Source organism: Hippichthys cyanospilos, chromosome 15 (genome assembly GCF_059441005.1).
Source record: "Hippichthys cyanospilos isolate Australia breed blue-spotted pipefish chromosome 15, RoL_Hcya_1.0, whole genome shotgun sequence".
Taxonomy (NCBI): domain Eukaryota; kingdom Metazoa; phylum Chordata; class Actinopteri; order Syngnathiformes; family Syngnathidae; genus Hippichthys; species Hippichthys cyanospilos.
The window spans coordinates 9512630-9529836 of record NC_142383.1 but is presented as its reverse complement, the minus strand read 5'-3'; the positions used below and the strand labels follow the sequence as shown (position 1 = coordinate 9529836).

The 17207-nt window shown below is 37.9% G+C and overlaps 1 protein-coding gene across 2 annotated transcripts in view; it reads right to left on the bottom strand.

The window, feature by feature from the left end:
* cntfr (ciliary neurotrophic factor receptor) overlaps positions 1 to 9748 on the bottom strand; it is a 197841-nt gene extending 188093 nt beyond the window's left edge. For both annotated transcript variants that reach the window (XM_088434167.1, XM_088434166.1), the window contains exon 1: positions 9527 to 9748. The gene's annotated coding sequence lies outside the window, so the exon portion shown is untranslated. The remainder of the gene's footprint in view (positions 1 to 9526) is intronic.
* Positions 9749 to 17207: the final 7459 nt, after the last annotated feature.

Below are 17207 nucleotides of genomic sequence, written 5' to 3'. Positions count from 1 at the left end.
TGTAAATATATATATATATATATATATATATATATATATATATATATATATATATATATATATATATATATATATATATATATATATATATATATATATATATTATAATCTAATAAAAAAAACAGTGCCTCTAAATAAATAGTGCCTCTCCTTGTAAAAATTCAAATTACATGAGACGCCACTGAGAATACCACCACACATAACACAGCCTAATAAAGTAAAACAAAACAAGATATGCAATAAAAAAGTTGCACATGTTAACAAATTAAATGACAACGGACATAATGTGGCAAGAAGCATCGTGGCAATATCCACGAAGTGACAAGGGATATAAAAGAATTAAAATACATATCCCTAATGAGAAGAGCAGATGGTTTATTCTGCTGGTGTTTGCACCCCACTCCATCCTACACACACACACACAAGGCATGAATTTACTGAATTTATATGTTTGTACAACAAGTGGCATTGGGAACTTTTTGCTGTGACTTCTCAACCTCTGTTTTTCAAGTGTGCTAAAATTGATCTTTTCACAGTGCAAGTCCATCTGGTTACATATAAACCATATGGTGTACACACACACACACACACGCATATATATATATATATATATATATATATATATATATATATATATATATATATATATATATATATTGATTTTAGAAAAAACAAGGCTATATAGTGTATAGCAGGTGTATAGCAAAATGATTTTCCTATGTACTGCATGGAGGGCTGTCTGGCACTCTGCACACATATCCAGCAGCATGGACCCACATGAGGTTAAAAAAAAAAAAAAAAAAAAAGAAGAAGAAGAAAAATGAAGATGAGATGTTTTGGGGTGTTGATTGAAGCTTAGTCAAGGTGACAACATTCACTTGGAGCACATGAGCATTGGTTCTGCTTAGCATTCAACACACTGCCCTCTACTATGGGTCTCAGCAGACACAGATAAAAGGGGATTTCAACACCACTAGTGCATTGCCAAAAGAGGAGCAATCAACTGTACTTATGAGCTCATCAATACTAAATTGCCAAAAAGGTTCCCTTCTTTAAGGTGAAAACGATGAAATTATTGAGCCGTGCTATATGATGCTGTAATGTACTGAATACCATCTTGATTTAGTGGTGACTCTAGGGTCAGAGGTTTAGGGGATCAGAGCACTCGCCCGTAAAAATAAATGTAACTGTTCTGTACATTTACATGCATTTACATGTGCATTTATTTACGTTTTCATGAACACTGTATATGTTTAATATTTGCATGAACTAAATAAAACAAGGGGTTAGACAGATGAAAAAAATAACATTTGTGTAAATCTGCCAGCCAAGTCGGGGAAAAAAAAAAAAACAAAAAAAAAACAATAAGACTTCTATCGCTGTCAGTTGCAGTGGATGAGTTCAGTGTGAGGATTCACCGCAAAGAGTCATGTTTACCCGCTGTACCCTTAACGCCAAAAACAACAATACCACAGTGTAGTGTATGTGTAGGCCTCTTTTGAGTTATGACAAGTACGCATGATTGTAAGTTCACGCCACAAACATTCATCCATGCAATAGCTATACCACTTATTCCTGTCAGGGTCATGCTGATAGCAGCTCCTGAGAACAGTATGCATAAAAATAAAATCAGCAGACTTTGTTGGCTCTGTTGTGCAACGCACAGACTGAAAACGATTTGATTGCAATTGGCATTTTCTAGTTGTTTCACACAAATGTTATATTTTTCATCTTTTTATTATAACCACTTGTTTCTCACTCCACATTTTCCATGCAATGCACTTAATTACGATTTCAGCATATTTAAAAGTTTGTATTATCCATGTCACCATTTTTTTTTCTTGTTTCACAATTTCTTTAAAATTTTCACTATTTTACATTTTGGGCCAGAAAATAAAACATTAATTTCCAATGAGACATTTATCAAAACAGCTTGTGCTTAGAAATTTACAGTAAAATATTCAGAACTTTGGATTCCCCTTGGGAACACATTTTAAAATTCAAAAAATTCACGCATACCAAATTTTATTTATTTTTTTTTCAAAATGTTTCCAGCAAAATGAATTCACAAAATCAGTTATTGTACACAATTGGCAAGATTACTTAATTTCGCAATTTATTTACCCAATTCCAATTTCAACATGCTCCCAAAAATGTCCTGCTTTCCAGGGCTAAAATTTTGCTCATCCACAGACATTCAAATTTTTGGCAAAATTCAAAATCTTCCCACCAAAATCCGAATAATATATCTCAGGAACACACTAAACTGATTTGGTTCCTATTTGAATATGAAATTATTCACACATTCAATTTATTGTTGGAATTATTTTCAACACGCCTTAACAATTTTCACCGTTAAAATACCCACAATAGTGCATACAGTTAAATATTGGGGAGTTTCTTATGTAGTTTCGAAAATTTCGGAATGATTGCGACTCTTAGGCTTAATCTACTGGTGCCAAATATTCCCACTTACCCAAAAATACAAAATGTACACATAAACTGCTTGATAATTGAGGTCTGGAACTATTGGTTTCCGTTTTCAGACATATTTATTATTAATAAACGTTTAATTCCCTTAGCATGGTAGCTAGGGGATTAGTGACAGCACAGCAAAGTTTTCGATTTAAAATGACATGCGGCTGGGTGACAGCTCACTATAATATATGTGAAGATAGTGTAGGCATGCCTAACCTTTTCAAATTGGACCTGGGTCATTCCTGTGGAGGTGATCCATCTCTCATAATTGTCCTGTTTATTTTCACTCAGTCTCCAGTCAATCGATTCCTTCCTTTATTTTTCTTCTGGCTTCCCCGCATAAGATTGCCTCATTCTTTAACTGCTGCCCGCTTTACACAGACTTTTCAACAGGAATATTGTTCTATTAAATATGGAGGCATTTATAATTTGCTCAAACCCTGTCGATAATTGCTTAGAATGAACTCTTGGTGCAAAACGTTGTGTGAAATATCCCGTCTTTGACAGGGTAATCTTACAAATCACACACAAGGGTGGCATTAGTTTTCTTTGACAAATACTTTATGCCCTCATTCCTTCACTTCTCAACCCTTCTATTTACCCTTTCCACCAACCCCTGCAAGAGGTGACTACCATATAAAGGATGTTGTTAATATCATTAGACAGACTTCCTCTGAACCCCAGGGCCCGCCCACTCCTTTTCAGCCATAATCAAGCGTGCAAAGTAACCATCAAAAGAGGCATTGCTAATAAACTATCAAAGTGGGTTTGGGGAAAAAAAAAAAAAAAAAAAAAACACCCCCATAGACTCCTGTGGAGAAAACACTGACAGTTAAGTATGGCAAAATAAATGTGTGCATGCTGAGAGGATACAGTAGGTAATGCCATTTTTCACCACAACAGAGCAGAAGATGCCATCAGGCGGAGGTTACAAATTCCAAATTTCCGCTGTTCCAAACTCTTACAAATTTGTATGTCGACCCATGATTATGATTGTTTCCAAATCCAAACAATTGGAGCCAAACCAGCATCTTTAATCCACCTTGGGAATAGCATTGTGATTTTTCTGCGTTAATGTGACCCTGGCTGAGCCTCTGTTGTCATGCTTTATCACTATCCCTCTACAATCTAATGGAAAAATAAAATGTGCATTGATTATTGTTTTAAAGATAAAACGTAATAGTTTGAAAGCTCACCACCCATCAAAAAAGAAAAGGAAAACTCTTTACATATCTTTTTTTTATCAAAGGTAACAGAATGGGCAGGTGACTACAGAGTCCATCACATCACATGCCAGTGTTTTGCAAAAGCCAAATTCAAAATCAACACCATAAATATTACATGGACAACAATGTAATCGCTGTGACTGTGTTGGCAGAGTGGTTATACCTAGAGTCCTTTCACCAACACACTAACATTTAAAAAAAAAAAAAAAAGAATCACTGATGTTAAGAAAACACATATTGAAAATAATATTCAAAGCCATTATATGCAGTATTATTTCATTTCCATCATCCATTTAAAAACGTCATACCTACATATCTACTGCATGCATAAACAATATCGTGCACTACAATTTTGCACTACATGATATTCTGCACGACATTATTAGCACTATTGTCTCTGTTTGTTGTTTATCGCTATTTATTACTATTTATTTATTGCTCGATTGTGGAATGTAGTCTACTGCTCGGGGAAGTGAACAGAATTAGAATTTCATCGATTGGTACAAGTATACATACGACAATAAATCGCTTGAATATCTTGAATGTGACATTACAGTCTGTTCACAAAGTCGATTTGCTGATGCTAGGAGACACAAAAAAAGCCTTTTTTTCCCCTTTTTCCCCAAACATTTTCATTTCAGCCGCACCTATAACCAGACTGTGAAGAAGGTGTTTAGCTGTGAATGGTGAACAAAATTTGTCTCATCGTAGTAAACTAAACTGGAATGTTCTCCAATTGATGGAAACTTTATACATTATTAAAGTCATTGACTCCCAGAAGTATGTGAACATTTTCTCCACACTGGTTCTGCGAAGTCATGTCAACAACTAGCGGCGCAGTAACACACACAAACATGAAAATAAATGAGAATGGTCATGTTTGAGTATCCCTTAGCAGGCATACTTGAATAAAAATGGAAAAACTAGAGAACTGTTGTTGTCGGATATAAAGGAAAACTAAAAATTGGTATTGGTATGTTCAACAGCTTTTGGTCAAATTATTTTCCTTTTCACAGGTGTAAGCTATAACTGCAACTTAATGTCGCTTGGCAGATAAACAAAACAAAATATGTTTCAGAGCGGAAAATGAGACTTCTGAATTTGTGCCTCCCCACTTGAAGCATATAATTCCCTTCTTTTCATCAGTTTATCTTTTGTGTAGAAACAAGACAAGCGGATATGTCGATAAGTGCCATTCAGTCTGACGACATCTCGGCAGTAAAGTACGAGTGAGAAACTGCATAGGACTTTTCTGTCTGCCCAGAAGGATTTTGATGTTTCCAGACATGGTTTGATTTCGAACTCTGAAAAACAAAACAAAAACAAAAAAAAAACACAAGACTTATCCATCATGTGTCTTTTTAACAGTTGTATTATGCAAATGGTTATGTTATCATATACCAAATAGTCAAAACAAAATTTAATAACCTCATATTCACTGTTGGTTTCTTGCTACTTTTATTGCTTTTTGTCTTCCAACAGTCTTTCAGTCCCACTTATGCTCTAATGTGTCTTTCAGGAAAAGTGGTATCTGCTTCATTCTCTTGTGTTCTTACATCGCATCTGCCTCTCTTTTTGTCCCCATGGTGACCCTTTCAAGTTGACTTTGTTTCTCCCCTCAGTTGTCTTCTTCAAGCGCTAAGTGTCACATTCGTTGATGTAAACGCCAAACGTCTCTCAGCCGCACCACTTACATGTTTAGTGTTTGTTCTCGTCTTTCAACCATGCCCCCTTTCTCAGCTAGACCTGTCACTTGTTTCTGACCTCTTGACCGCCACCTTTCCATCCATCAAAAAGTGACCTGCCAACTTTGTATCAGCTAATGCCTAACTTGTTAAATGTAGAGCGAAAAAAAAATGTATACATTAAAATTCACACCTTTACAGAAATGACAATGCCTACTTTATATTGTTTTTATATCGATTTCTTCCAAGAAGCTAATTAACCCTCAAATGTGGGGAAACCTTGAAACCTTGTGCAGATGCTCTCCCACCTTGACCAAAGAAGAATACATAATAATGATGTCACAGTTTCAAATAAAGAAGCCAACCCAGGACATTGCAAATGTCAAATAGAAATACTTCACAAAATAATTCGATTTCTCATGCTCTGTTCACAAAATTGTGGCTTTAAAGGTGGCAATAAAAATAAATGTAATGTACTGTATGGTCAGCATGATTTGTTGAACTACAAAAATTAACCCTTTTTAAAGTGCCCCAAAAAATAGGGGGAAAAAGAAGCTTTTAAACGGAAATTGCGGTACTGTAAAAGTCATCTGGAGCTGTTTGAGGACCACTCTTACCCACAGAATAAACTTCACATGTATATTTTTTTCCGTAATTACTTTACAAAAAAAATGACCATTTCAATTGAATAATCTGTAACGGTCAACATGCAAAGAGAAACAATCAACAATGCAATATGAAACTCCCTAATGAAAGTACACACACTAAAAAGGTTAGTCCATGATAATCAATGAATGGAAGGATAGATGGATGGCTAATGCCTTGCTCCTCAATCATTTATTCCTGTGCTGTGTCTACTATTTGTTTCCCAACATACTCTAATGTAGCCTGAAGGAACATTTACTCTGCTCTGAATGATTCTCAGTTGCTCTATGTGCATGTGTTGTTTTAGAAAAAAGATAAATGCGTATGACGAACAATATTACATCTGGTATTAAGTCAGAAAGTAGTGATAGATCACAGTCGAGAAAAAAAACATCCACCACATACTTTCCTCTGTGCTCTCAAAGGGCGATTTTGAGTCATGATTTAACAAGCATTCTGACACATTAGTTCGAGAGATATTAGTAATACAGGCAGTTTAACCACTCCCTATTCAATACTAGATAGCAGGGATAATTAAACAGTATGTGCCCTTTCTCTAAGATCTGGGTGAAGGGAGGAAACCGCAGCACAATGCACATTTCAAAAATGCAAGTGAGGCAGCTTAATTGGGGCCGAATCTGAACAAAATCATGTCATGTTTTGAACCCCTTAGGTGCAATTGGATAAAAGCAAACAGAAAGTAGCATATCAAACTAGAAAGAGAGATAGGGTGGTGAGAGTAAGCGTGGGAGTTTACGTTTGCTGCTGCTTAACGCATTGTTTCAGACAAAAGATTGCACTTTCCCGCCATTTTAATTTGTTTAGTGCAGGTACTCACAATCCGTCTCTCCATATTTCTTCCTTGTTATACATGTTATACATGATCTTCGGTTTAATATTAGGTGTGCTTTTTTGTTTTTCTTTTCAGGCGATTCATTTGTGTCCATGGTAGTGGACATTGGATTTTGGTGTGTATATATTTTGAACCATCCAAACTACCCTACCAAATCAGGAGGACACAATCCAAAACTCTTGAAAAGTTAACTTGTCTTAGATGCAAAATTATTAGCCAATTGAATTAATCTTTCATTGGCCAGCTGGAGAAGATACCACATCATATTCAACCCAACTTTTGGTGTTATTAGTTCAACCCAAAAAGCTGAGTCAAATGAATAGTCCACAAACAACCAATTAATGAGGTTGATTTACTCAAAACTACTAAAACGTATAATCTTATATTCATAGTAAATCATTTTCTGTCGAGTTAGTCTTGTCATCCTGCTGAATCCATTTCTTAGGAAAACAACCATTGATTGCACATATTTAAAAGAGGATGCTCTACTTCCCCCAGCCAGTGCAGCTTTTTACTAATCCGTTTTTAATGTGTGCAGGTATGTGGACACACATGGTACAGACAGACACACCGGCCTCTCTTTTTCTTATAATTTATCCCTGTGTCCCCTAACACACAGAAACACACACACTACTCTCTCTTTTGCTCACTTGCCATGCACACTTCGCACAAAATACACACACTCACTCACGCACGCCCACAAACACGCACACAAATCCCTCTTCCCGTCTGGTGTTGCTTCCAGCCTAAAACCAAACCATGTGTGGGAGCTATCCTGTGCCGGACTAAATTGTCCAATCCGAAATGACCAGATTATCTCAGGAGATTCTTTGCAGTCTAGGTGATGAAGAGGTGAATGTTTGGTACACTTGGTTGTAGACACATTAGAAACTTTCGATTTCCTGGATGCAACAAGTACTGTATATGAATCTACAGTACAGCTTTCGTTTGAATCCCTTTTATACCTACCAGCTGCAACTGTCTTTCCGGTACTCCCGTTTATCATCATTGCATTGGTTTTGTTAGCATCATGCTTTGTTTCTATTTAAGATACTTTCACTCTCACTCGCCTCACATATTTTCTGCCTTTTTTTTGTACTCCCTCCTCTCTCATTCCCCCCAAACTTTCGTGTCTCCCTCCTGCCCCACCACCAACAAGGCATGAAAACGGCGCTCCATTAGGAGTGCCTGGGCTAAGCCTAGTCTGACACGTCCCGCTTTGATCAGCCGTGAGCTGGGCTAAACACCACACTAAACTCCCAGTCTAGAGAGGAGGCGGAGGAGGGGGAGGAAGGTGGCTCGCGGAGGAAAGATGGGGCCGCCAAGATTAAAGCAGTGAAAGGAGATAGAGATGGGAAGACAATTAAAAGCAATGCAAATACGGAACCGTGTCGCTGACTACATTTGGTGTGATAACACATTTTCTGCACATCATTTTTAATTGCTGAGTTTCTGCACTTTCCCCTTCCCAACTTCTGCGCATCATCAGCAAACAGTGGACCAATCAGACCAAATTTTAGCCCATCAACCCAAAGATGCAACTTTTCACCTAACATGCATTGGTCTTACGATCACCCAATTAAATACACAAACCTGCTGAAGACATTTTTAGAGACTTCAGTCCGAAAACCAGAGGCAGCACCAGCAAAAGGACAAAAAGCGCTCGTCTTTTTCTCCTGAGGAGTGAAGAGAAAAGGGATTTCCGCTCAGTGCTAATCAATCAGACCATAATAATGGCTCCCATGCCTAGCTGTCGACTGGAGGGGTCAAGGCATCCCGTGACCCAGCACCCAGGGCCCCGGGGCCAAAGCCCCTCTCAGAATAGCACCCCAGGACACACTCCCCAGGCTAATTGTCCGAGCTAGTGTCAGCCTTTTGAATGCCCCCCTCCATTTCTCCCCTCCTTCCACTTTCTCCCTCATTCCTCTCCCCTAAACTCCAGCGCTGCAATCCTCTCACTTTCTATACAATGGGAGATTTCACATCGCATGCCAGTTTGTACTCGCACAAGGAAATATACAGTTTCAAGAAAGTATAAATAGCCAATATAAGCACAGATATGGAGTCATGAGAGCCTGTCAAAGATGTGATGAGTTGACGACAGGGAGTCGGGACAGAGAGTTCAACGGGTGATTCCAAGCTTGCCCAAATCCTCCTCCAGGACATCAGTACAACAGAGAACTGTGACATGTCTATCCCCTTCAATCAGCACATCAATTGGCGTGGATCGGATTCTGTGTCAGGGAGTCCAATTCTTACAATCAGCTTGAGCACATCAATGCTTACAAAACCACAACAAGACAAGAGTTCGGAGAAAACCCCATTCCAGCTCGGCGCAATGACATTCCTGTCATTCCAAGCACACGCTGCTAATTAACAGCATTAGCTCCCACAGGCGGAGGGACAGATTGATGGAGATGTATCCCAGGGTTGCACCGGTACCGCATATTGAATGCCAGCTTTGCACCGCTTTCTTTCTTTCATTCTCACAGTCCCATTCAAGCAAGTCTTTCCTACGCTCAGTCTGTCAGGTCCTGCTCAGACAGCAACGATAAGCACAGCAGTGAGTGTGTACAAAAAAGCCAAACACTAATTAAAATTTCACGTTTAAAAAAAAAAAAAATCAATTGGCTACTCACTGAGAACCTCCTCTTTATTGCCTGCTTTTCCTGATCTGTCACTCCTTATCCTCTTCCTCCAGTGTAGCAAGGGATGTGTATTGTGTCAGTCCGATAGAGGAAAGTTGCCGTCTCCTTACGTGAGCATGTGTGTGTGTGCGCTTGTGTGAAAGAGAGAGGCAACGTGTGCATCTGTCTCTGAGTCTTGCACTGCTCCGAGTGAGCGAGCTGAGGCTGTTTTAAACAGACTGCTATCCCCCATGTGACCAGCCCAGCCACAGGCAGGAATACATTACTGACACACACACACACACACGCACTCACACACACACTCTCTCTCTCTCTCTCTCTCTCTCTCTCTCTCTCTCTCGCTGTCTTTCTCTCTAGCCCTCTACCTCTCGCTCTCACCCTCTCTCATTCTACACAACTCATGTCCACAGTGCACCCTCTAGCCACCACTCACAGTAGTGTAGGGAGCAGCCCAAACACATTCTATGTAGACACACATACACTCACGCACACACACATGTGCTCTATAGAATCACAAAGTTTTAAACATGATTAAATGAATATTCGACACATACATATGCATCTGTTCTAAAATAACCCTAAAGACACAAAAATAAAGGTTCACAAACGATTTAGGTTTGGGTGTCTTTACCACAGCAGTGGTTCACACCTGGAAGCGCTGACCTTTTCGGTAATGGAAACCTTTTAAAATTGACCTTCAGTCGCAGCTCTACATCAGCTGTAATACAGGTAGAACACATCAAAGGAACAACAAAAAGGAATAACATGTATCGGGTGTTTCGACTGAAAAACCCACTGATCAGTACACTTGATTTACAATACAGGCAGAAATATTTTTGCATTATTTCAGTCTAAGTGAGGAGTAGTTGTGTATGCAGTAATTAGACATCTAAAAAAAAAAAAAACTCTGCAGACATGTAGCATATAGATCATTTTGGCTTGTGTAGATGTCATTGTCATTAAAATTTTAAACAAAAAGCACTTGTAAGAACTTTTCATTAGCCACATTTAATGTTGACATTAGCATGTCTTGCTATGCATTCCCATACAACCACACTCACGTTCACCTCTAAGTGTCTAATGAGGAGCAAAATTTGGACACAAGAAGCAGTTAGGATGTTCTCGGAGAAATAAAAGTCTCTGCAGAAAACTAAAGAAAAACTAGATCTGGAAGGAAACAAGGACGGCAGTTTGACAGCTTGAGAGGTTTACAATCTGATGAGTCACCGAGTAACTCAAACACTAACCCTGTGAGATTAAGTGAAGAGCCAAAGAAATTAGGGGTGGAACAAGTCCTCAAGTAATTAATGTACCTCTGTGCTCAAGGCATTGTTCTGTCCCCGTAGATCCACTTATCAGTGTACATGTCAGAAAAATGTCAAACAAATTGCAGTGACAATTTTTAACGCTCTCTATGACCGTAAAACACTGAAACTACAGTGCACAGTGAAAATATAGGCCAACTTCAAAATAAACTTAAATTGACCAAATAATTTATTGACACAAATGCCTGGGTAAGGTTTTATTTTGAAGTTGTTCCGTGAAGTGTGTCGTGGCATAACAGTTTAACTAGTCTTTCTGCTGCACCCGTTGTTTTTGACTCCCGATACAAACAACATGACACTGTTCTTAAATGACGTTCAAGCACCACTTGAGGGCGTTTAGAAATGAGTTAATTACGCTGCTATTGACATACAGGATCTGTTGCCAGTGTTAACCAGTAGCTGGTGCTTGGTTATAGCTGTGCCTGGCATAAATTAGCCACTAGCTAGCAGCACTCGTGTACTACATACAGTATGGGCTAGCATGATAAATGTAAATGACTATGCCCACTTTGACGGTTACAGCCTGGCCCAGTTTCCATTACTACTGGTAACATTTTAACAAATCACGTTCACTCAAATGCACTTTTTCAGCCAGTAAATTTCAATCATAGACTAACATTTATGGGGAAAGACTTGGAGAAGGAAACTAGTGTGCTGCTGAAAACAGTTTAATTAAATTTAAAATGTTGATCACACAATTATAAATGTCGGTCATTCATGATTATGTTTATAATATATTTATATTTTATTTTTTCCAGAAAAGAAAAAATATAGTGCGTGCCATCTTTCTTCGTTTCTGATGTTACAACCAGTCAGTTGTAGTCAGTGTGGCCTATACATGATTACAATAGATTTTATGTTCAATTTTTGGTCTGTATTCAAACCCGCAAACTTCAAAATTGTGAGAGGGATGTGAATATGTAACCAGTCAGCCACAACAATAAATGTAATTACAAAATACAATTAATTTGATTTGACCTATGGGTATATTTCCCAAGATACATATAACCCACTGTCATAGCAACCATTACACAACAACTGTTTATGATAATCGCAAGAAAAATGGGTGAAAGGATTAGTTTAGACCTGCTCTCCACTGATAAATACTTTACACCTTGTACTGGAAATGTCATTCACCTTAAGCCACTGCCAAGTGTCTCAAATTTACTCTGCCACATTGTTTTGCATTGATAAGCATGACTACAATGTAAACAATTAGTTATAATGAAGACGGTTGACATTCAGAAGCCAAATTCAAGATGCTATTCAAGGTGCTAATCCTATTTTTTTTCCCACCAAATGTCCCTCTAATCGGTTTATACTTCAAATTAAAAAAGAGGATAATTAATACACTTTACTGAGCAATGTCTTTGAGTCTATTGTTAAGACAAGTGAACTGAATAACTCAGTGATGGGAAATGCAGGTTTTGTGCATTGTATTAATCCCATAAGAGATTAAATAATACATAATTTGTCATACCATTGTAACTTTCAATTTTCAGCAGACACCAATATCATGCACTGGAAAACATTTTTTTTTTTAAATACAACAATGGTAACCCAATTAAAATTATACCCTTACTGTATGATTTGCCAGTTGACATATTTATGTATGTTATGCTTTGACTGACCCTTCTTGATTGTTTAACCTTGCACCCAATTGGATTCACCAAAAGGCACCAAGGAAGGGAAGCCTAATGGATCATTGAATTTAAAAATGACTCTCTCGTGTTAACCGGTTATTTCTTAATGTGAACAGTCAGTCTCCACACCTCTCATTTGTATCTACTGCTGTCCTTCTTGTTAAACTGCAGCTGAGCTGAATATTTAAATTGACTTTTTGGTGCTTACTGACAGGCGGGATCCATGTGAGTATTTACTGTACCACCTCATCAATGAAGCATGATGAGCAAGTATGGTTGCTGATGGAATTGAGCCCTGTCGATTTATTGATGTAGCTACTGACAAAAGCAGCAGGATATATTTTGACGTGTTTCAGGCAATATTATCAGCTCATATTCAGCAAAATACTTCCCAAATCCTTGAGCGTTGCAATCCTTGAGTGCTTTGCAATGCAACTAGTGAGTTTTTTATGGCAAAAAAAGTGAAACTTCACTTTGATCCCAAGAGATGGGTGTACTAACGATTCCAATGTATATACAGTATTATCTATATATGCATGTACTATTGTTTAATGCTTGTACTGAATTAAAATACCATATACTGTATTTTTGTGGCAACTGCTATTTTAATAAAAGTATACTTTCTTCTTCTAAATAACTGCAAAGGTCAAAACAGTGACAAAAGAAGATGATTGGAGTTCAAAGTCAGAACTGATGTGGTAAATCTTTAAGCATACTGACAGCAATACTTTCATATAAATACACTTAAGACAAATGGAAGTCAAACTACACAGAAAATCCTTCTATTTGAAGCTGTTCAAAAGCATGCAAAAAGAAAAAAAATGGCAGCTTCATGCTCAAAGACCTATAGAGAAAAATCTTTCAGACCAACACTTCAGTTTCAGTCCCTGACACATAATTAACCCATTAAAGACGTACTGTAAGTACACAGACTTTTAGTTCGACATACTTTTAACTTGATTAAACGGGCCTTGAACAATTTACCACAAACTAAAATATACAGTGAAGACTGGTATTCTGGTCCTGGTGATACCACAGTCCATACAAGACACCTACCAATATAATCAGATTTAATCAATTTGTGTGCACCGGGGATATGATAGTGTTTGTAAAAACAGAACATATTTGAGATTTATTTTGTGAATATGCCCAGGGGGCGCCCTAAGGAGATGCACGATTGTGAAATTTACTGTCTCTACTCATTTTGATCAATGCTATTTCTGCCGAATGTTTAATTTTTACTTCCACTTCTTAGTTTGCTAGAGTAAACAGTCATCGGCATGATATCTTATAAATGTGGCTCCTTCAGCGCGTAGCAAAGAGCATCTTTGAATAAATTGTTCTTGAAAGTTTTACCCCCAAGAAAATTATGAAACAGTGTTTGCTGTCCATCTGAAGATGCAGCAGTGGAAAGTTTCTACACACTTGCATCATCCTCTGTTTGCCCGGCTATGGGCAACACAGTTTATGTGACTTGTGTTGACAACGAGTGTGTGATAAAACGAGATAGAACACATATTTGTATTTGGATTGTCTTGGGAAAGATGGATGGAGATAGTGCGCCTGTGAAAGAAAGCCTGAGTATAATAAATATGCATTGCTTATCAGCATGTCTTAGGGTTTTATCTTGGGTCAGGCAGATAGAATCCCACTCAATAGCAGACTGAGGATGAAGCACAACAACAAGCCTTTGGGCCTGATGGCGCCCTGTTCTCAGAATCAGCAACATCATCTGGTCCGCAAGCCTCCATGAGCACTAAGCCAAACATTTACTTGCACTGATAAGGTGAAGGCAAAATGTCAGTGTTTTCTATGCAAGGTGTGTTTGTGCCGAGGATTATTTTCCAGCATCAAATTGGAGCTCTTTAGAAGTGATATCGCTGGAGGCTTAGATGTCATAATGTCAAATGTTTGACTTCATCCTACCATCTGTTTAACGCATGGAGATGAATGCAGGGCATTTGCTGGATTTAAATTCGATGATCCTCAGAGAAGAACTACAATCCAACTCTATGCAAGTCGACTCTTTGAAAGACATACACAATGTATCACACGAACCAGTGAATGAATGCTTCGAGTGCTGGTTCTGTTCAATTACTGCAGGTTAGCCTAACGCGGGTGTTGGCGGCTCTTTCATCCTTATGTTGCAGCTCTGCGTGGGTTACGAAAATATAAATAATGCTTGATTCAGACTGCCTACAGATGGCGGGACAAAAGACGCATTTGAATTGCAGTCGATGCGGTTTGAGAGACTGGGCAATATGGAGACACCTAGGATGTGTTTGGAGCAACCGGACACGAAACGCGATGCAAGCCAATCAGCTTAAACGCCCACATTTCAGGTAAGGGTGTAAATAAACATTACAAAGTAAAACCGTTCTTTTTCAGCCTGCTCAAATAAGACACAAACTGGAACCAAAGCACTTATTAAAAGTAAGCACACTATTCTACACAACATTTTTGTGCAAAAGAATGAGGTCAACTTATTTAGCATAATCATTTGTAGAGCATACGACTTTGGTCACAGTCCATCACATTCATCACTACTGTATGTTGCACTGTGGTTAAATAATTACTGCAAATTGAAAATACATTACTCATCTTCCTTTTGTAGCCCAACACAAACTAAGTTTGTCCTTTTTTCCATTCAAGTGACACAGTAAAAGGTTCTCACATTGTGGATTCTGGTGCTCTTTTAAAAAATACATTATCCTTTATGTATCCAAAAGTTACTCATGCAGTCTCCCATACTTGACATTTTCTTGTTTTAAGAGTAGATTCAAGGTACACCTAGAGTACTGAATGTGGCTTTTGACTATCTCCTTGGGAGCAATAATACTAGTGGTACAATCTATTGTTCTTGTTCCCTTTTGTTTCTCGATATCTCAAAGTACCTCCTTTATTTGCACCCCTCACAGTTTACAATTCTCCTATTATCCTCCCATAATTATTTTACCCCTTTTCTTTCTGTAAATGTCCTCTTATCCTGTCTTAACTATTTCACACCTAACAAATTCAAATAGTCTGATGCATTGAATAACAAATGTCTGGAATAATTAAGTCTGAGGAGGTTTATTTCTTATTTATTTTTTTAACTTTGTAATATGCTGATGATATCTGGTGTACTCAAAACAAATTAGGCCACATTTAGCACAAACAGGCTTACAGGTGATCAGGTTAACGTTGTTTTAGCTATTCAATTTCTTAAAAAGCTTCTGCATAAAATTACAAGTTTAATATTCTTGAGATCGCTTTCTCTATTTTCTTACCTACTTCAGCGTTGACCTGATCCATACAGTCTTTATAGCCCCACTGAGCTCCTCTCATTAGGTCTTGCTTGTTTAAAGAAGACTTTGTCTTTAAGGTGTTGGCTTCAATCTTGTGCAACTACAAGCCTTAAGACTGAAGATCTGCAGACACAAGACACAATTAAAAAAAAAAAAAAAAAAGCAACATACCAATATAAAATGTGTGATGTCATTTTGGAAGGCATCCACTATTTTTCATAAAGGGCATTTATACTGGTGTTTGACAGTAAATGACGATTGTGATGTTGCCTTTTGACTTAATTTTCCCCATTTCCTACCAGCAAACCCTTTTCCCCTCAAACGCCACAAGAAGGCTTGACAGACAGGATAGAATAGATGTTCAGTGGACCCCCGGGTTACGGTGTCCCTGCCTTACACTTTTTTCACGTTCCGAAGTGAAATACAAAGTTTTTCATCCTTTCTTTACGGCTTTTTTTTCCTGCTTTACGGCTTCAATAACTGTCATTACCTGTGGGGTTGGCTGCGTTTCAGTTGTTTTGCCTCCCTCTTCAGGCGTTTTTAAGTCATTGCACTTATATTTTGTCCGCGTCAAACTGCCTGCACTGCAACACATCACTAAGATGCTGGTCTGCTATTGGTCGTGTCACGATGTCACTAAGATGCCGACATACTAAAGGCTTGATCTTGTGTGAGTGCTTACAATATCATATTCATTGTGCATTTGTGTGCTTTATTCCAACTTAAATTGGTTAGCCATGGGTCCAAAAATTGTTAGTGAAGTTAAAGGGCGAACTAAGAAAATGATTAACAAGTTGGCGATAGCCTGCCATACGACGATTTCGCCTCACGATCCCAACCCCGGAACATATTGATTTCGTATGGTGGGGGCTACTGTATAGATATAAAATGGCTGATCAGACATTAAGTGCAGTTAAGATTGCATTTTGATTTCTTTTTTATAATAGGTTTGAAATTTCAATAAACTACAGTGGTTTGAATTTTGAATAAACTACAGTATAAGTAGAATAACAGTCATACATTTCCTTGAGTTAAATGCAAAAAAGGTGAAGCACCATTTAGCTGTTATGCTGTACCCACAATGGTATTGTTTCTACACATTTCTTTTTTGACATAAAAAATACTCTAGTTTTAATGACTTTTTACTCTTTTTTAATGGCTTCTTGTCCTTTTAATTCTTTTAAGTGTAAATGTGTTCAAATGTTCCCAAAGCATGCTCTCTTAGTAATTATAATAAGCACCTTTTGTTCTTTTTCTTTGAGTAGGTCTTTGGTTGTTCTGTTTGTTAATGCTATTAGACAGTTTTGGTTATAGGAAGCACATTGGTATGAAATGTGCTATAAAGTTGTCTAGCATTTTCCATGCCTATACAGAGTTATGTACTTGCTATACCTTTTTTTCTCTTTACTGCCTTGTA